Source organism: Cricetulus griseus, unplaced genomic scaffold (assembly GCF_003668045.3).
Source record: "Cricetulus griseus strain 17A/GY unplaced genomic scaffold, alternate assembly CriGri-PICRH-1.0 unplaced_scaffold_186, whole genome shotgun sequence".
Classification (NCBI taxonomy): Eukaryota; Metazoa; Chordata; class Mammalia; order Rodentia; family Cricetidae; genus Cricetulus; species Cricetulus griseus.
This window is the reverse complement of record NW_023276904.1, coordinates 23,461-29,460: the sequence shown is the minus strand read 5'-3', so window position 1 is coordinate 29,460 and position 6,000 is coordinate 23,461.

Here is a 6,000-nt window from a genome sequence, read left to right as displayed (position 1 = left end):
TATGTTACATATATGTTACATGTATGTTACTTGTATGTCAGATGTATGTCTCATGTTTGTCACATGTATGTCACAAGTATGTTACATGCATGTTACATATATGTTACATGTATGTTACATGTATATTACATGTATGTTACATGTATGAAACATGTATGTTACATGTATGTTACATGTATGACACATGTAAGTTACATGTAAGTTACATGAATGTTACCTATATGACTCATGTATGTTACATGTATGATGCATGTATGTGACATTTATGTTCCATGCATATTACATGTATGACACATGTATGTTTCATCTATGACACATGTATGTTACATGTATGACACATTTAAGAAACATGTACGTTATATGTATTTTATATGTATTACACATGCATGACACATGTATCTGACATGATTGTCACATGTATGTTACTTGTATGTGACTTGTATGTGACATTCATGTTACATTATGTGACATGTATGTTACATGTATGTTACATATATGTTACATGTATGACACTTGTATGTTACATGTTTGTTACATTTATGACACATGTATGTTACATGTATTACATGCATGACACATGTATGTTACATGTATGTTACATGTATGACACATGTATGTAACATGGATGTTACATGTATGTTACATGTATGTAACATGGATGTTACCATTATGATACATACATTTCACATGTATGTTACATGTATGTTACATGTATTTTACATGTATGTTACATATATGTTACCTGTATGACACACACATGTCACCTGTATGTTACATGTATGTTACATGTACGCCACATTATGCTACATGTATGTTAGACTTATGACACACACATATGTTACAAGCATGTCATATGTATTTCACATGTATGTAAAATGTATGTCACATGTATGACACTCACATGTTATAAGCATGTTACATGTATATTACATGTATGGTACATGTATGTCACATGTATGTCACACACATGTTACAAGCATGTCACATATATGTTACAAGTATGTCACATATTTGTTAGATGTATGTTACATGTATGTTACATGTATGACACATGTATGTTACATGCTAGTGACAGATATGTTACATGTATGACACATGTATGTTACATGTAAGTAACATACATGTATGGTACATGTATGTTACATGTATGAAACATGTATGTTACATGTATGACACATGAATGTTACATATATATGACATGTATTTAACATGTATGTGACATGTATTATACACATATGTTACATGTATGTTACATGTAAGACACAAGTATGTTACATGTTTGTTAAATGTATGTTATATGTATGACACATGTATGTTACATATATGTTACATGAATGTTACATGTATGACCCATGTATGACACATGTATGACACATGTATGTTACATGTATTACACATGTATGTTACATCTATGACACATGATTGTTACATGTATGTTACATGTATGACATATGTGTGTCACATATATGTTACATGTTTTTTACAAGTATGACACATGTATTTCATATGTGTGTCACATGTATGTGACATGTATGTTACATGTATGTTACATTTTTGTTACATATATGTTACATGTATTTTACATGTATGACAAAATTTTTTAAAAGTATGTTACATATATGTGACATATATGTTACATGTATGACACACACATGTCACATGTATGTTACATGTATGTTACATGTATGACACATGTATGACACTTGTATGACACATGTATGACACATGAATGTTACATGTATGTGACTTGTATGTAACATTCATGTTACATTATGTGACATGTATGTTACATGTATGTTACAAGTTTGTTACATGTATGACACTTGTATGTTACATGTATGTTACATGTATTACATGCATGACACATGTATATTACATGTATGTTACATGTATGACACATGTATGTAACATGTATGTTACATGTATGTAACATGAATGTTACATGTATGATACACACATTTCACATGTATGTTACATGTATGTTATATGTATGTTACATATATGTTACATGTATATTTGATGTATGACACAAACATGTTACAAGCATGTCACATGTATGGTACATGTATGTTAAATGTATGTTACATGTATTTTACATGTATGTTACATATATGTTACATGTATGACACATGTATGTTACATGTAAGATACATGAATGTTACATGTATGGCTCATGTATTTTACATGTATTACGCATGTATGGAACATTTATTTTATATGTAAGTTACATGTATTACACATGTATGAAACATCTATGACACATGTATGTTACATGTATGATACATTTATGACACATGTATGTTACATGTATGTTACATGTATTACACATGTATGACACATGTATGTTACGTGTATGACACATGTTATATGTATGTTACATGTATGTTACATATACGTTACATGTATATTAGATGTATGACACACACATGTTACAAGCATGTCACATGTACGTTATGTATGTTACATGTATTTTACATGTATGTTACATGTATGTCACATGTATGTCACATGCTTGTCACATATATGTCACATGTTTGTCACATGTATGTTACATGGATGTTAGATGTATGTAACAGGATGTTACATATATGATACACACATTTCACATGTATTTTACATGTATGTTACATGTATGACACAAGTATGTTTCAAGTATGTTACATGTATGACACACAGATGTCACATATATGTTACATGTATCTTACATGTATCTTACATGTATCTTACATGTATCTTACATGTATATTAGATGTATGACACATACATGTTACAAGCCTGTCACATGTATGTTACATGCATGACACATGTATGACACTTGTATGACACATGTATGACACATGTATGTTACATGTATGTGACATGTATAACACTTGTGTGTTACATGTATGTTACATTTATGACACATGTATGTTACAAGTATTACATGCATGACACATGTATGTTACATGTATGTTACATGTATGACACGTGTATGTAACATGTATGTTACATGTATGTTAAATGTATGTAACATGTATGTTACATGTATGATACACACATATCACATGTATGTTACATGTATGTTACATGTATATTATAAGTATGTTACATGTATTTTACATGTATGTTACATGTATGTTACATGTATTACACAGGTATGTTACATGTATGAACCATGTATGTCACATGTGTGTCACATGTGTGTCTCATGTATGTTACATGTATGTTACATGTATTTTTCATGCATGTTACATGTATTTTACATGTATGTTACATGTATGTGACATTTATGTTACATGTATGACACATGTATGTTACATGTATGTTACATATGTTATATTTATATTACATGTATGTTACATGTATGTTACATTTTTGTTACATATATGTTACATGAATGAGAAAAGTCTGTTACAAGTATGTTACATATATGTGACATATATGTTACGTGTATGACACACACATGTCACATGTATGTTACATGTATATTACATGTATGTTACATGTATGTAACATGGATGTTACATATTTGATACACACATTTCACATGTATTTTACATGTATGTTACATGTATATTAGATGTATGACACACACATGTTACACATGTCACATGCATGTTACATGTAGGAACATGTATGACACATTTATGACACATGTATGACACATGTATGTTACATGTATGTGACAAGTATGTGACATTCTTGTTATATTATGTGACATGTATGTTACATGTATGTTACATGTATATTCATGTATGTTACATGTATGACACATGTATGTTACATGTATGACACATGTATGTCACATGTGTGTCACATGTATGTTACATGTATGTTACATGTATTTTACATGTATGTTACATGTATGTTACATGCATGTTACATGTATGTTACATGTATGTTACATGTATTTTACATGTATGTTAAATGTATGTTACATACATGTTACATGTATGTTACATGTATGTTACATGTATATTACATGTATGTTACATGTATGAAACATCTATGTTACATATATGTTATATGCATGACACATGTATGTTACATGTAAGTTACATGAATGTTACATGTATGACTCATGTATGTTACAAGTATGACGAATGTATGTGATATTTATGTTACATGTATATTACATGTATGACACATGTATGTTAAATCTATGACACATATATGTTACATGCATGACACATTTAAGAAACATGTATGTTACATGTATATTACATGTATTACACATGTATGAAACATGTATGACATATGTATGACACATGTATCTGACATGTTTGTTACATGATTGTTACATGGATGTTACATATACATTACATGTATATTAGATGTAGGACACACACATGTTACAAGCATGTCACATGTACGTTACATTTATGTTACATGTATGTCAGATGTATGTCTCATGTTTGTCACAAGTATGTTACTTGTATATTACATGTATTTTACATGTATTTTACATGCATGTTACATGTATTTTACATGTATGTTACATGTATGTGACATGTATGTAACATGTATGACACATGTATGACATTTGTATGACACATTAATGACACATGTATGACACTTGTATGACACATTAATGACACATGCATGTTACATGTATGTGACATGTATAACACTTGTGTGTTACATGTATGTTACATTTATGACACATGTATGTTACATGTAATACATGCATGACACATGTATGTTACGTGCATGTTACATGTATGACACGTGAATGTAACATGTATATTACATGTATGTTACATGTATATTAAATGTATGTAACATGTATGTTACATGTATGACACAAGTATGGTACATGTTTGTTAAATGTATCTTACATATATGTGACATGTATGGTACATGTATTTGACATGTATGTTACATGTATGACACAAGTATGTTACATGAATGTTACATGTATATTACATGTATGTTACATGTATGTTACATGTATGTGACATGTATGTTACATTTTTGTTACATATATGCTACATGTATGACAAAAGTTTGTTACAAGTATGTTACATATATGTGACATATATGTTACATGTATGACACACACATGTCACTTGTAGGTTACATGTATGTTACATGTATGTTACATGGATGTTACATGTATGTAACATGGATGTTACATATATGATACACACATTTCACATGTATTTTACATGTATGTTACATGTATGTTATATGTATGTTACATGTATGTTTCGTGTATATTTGATGTATGACACACACATGTTACAAGCATGACACATGTATGTTACATGTAAGTTACATGAATGTTACATGTATGACTCATATATGTTACATGTATGACGCATGTATGTGATATTTATGTTACATGTATATTACATGTATGACACATATATGTTACATCTATGACACATGTATGTTACATGCATGACACATTTAAGAAACATGTATGTTACATGTATATTACATGTATTACACATGTATGACACATGTATGACATATGTATGACACATGTATCTGACATGTTTGTTACATGTATGTTACATGTATGTTACATATACGTTACATGTATATTAGATGTAGGACACACACATGTTACAAGCATGTCACATGTACGTTACATGTATGTTACATTTCTGTTACATGTATGTCAGATGTATGTCTCATGTTTGTCACAAGTATGTCACAAGTATGTTACATGTATGACACTTGCATGTTACAAGCATGTTACTTGTATGTTATGTATGGCACATGTATGTTACATGTATGACACATGTATGTTACATGTATGTTACATGTACGACACATGTGTGTTCCATGTATGACACATGTGTGTTATATGTATGACACATGTGTGTTCCATGTAGGTTCCATGTATGTTCCATGTATGTTCCATGTTTGTTCCATGTAAGTTACATGTATGTTACATGTATGTTACATGTATGAGACATGTATGTTACATGTATGACACATGTATGACACATGTATGTTACATGTATGTTACATGTATGATACATGTATGACACACTCATGTTACAAGCATGT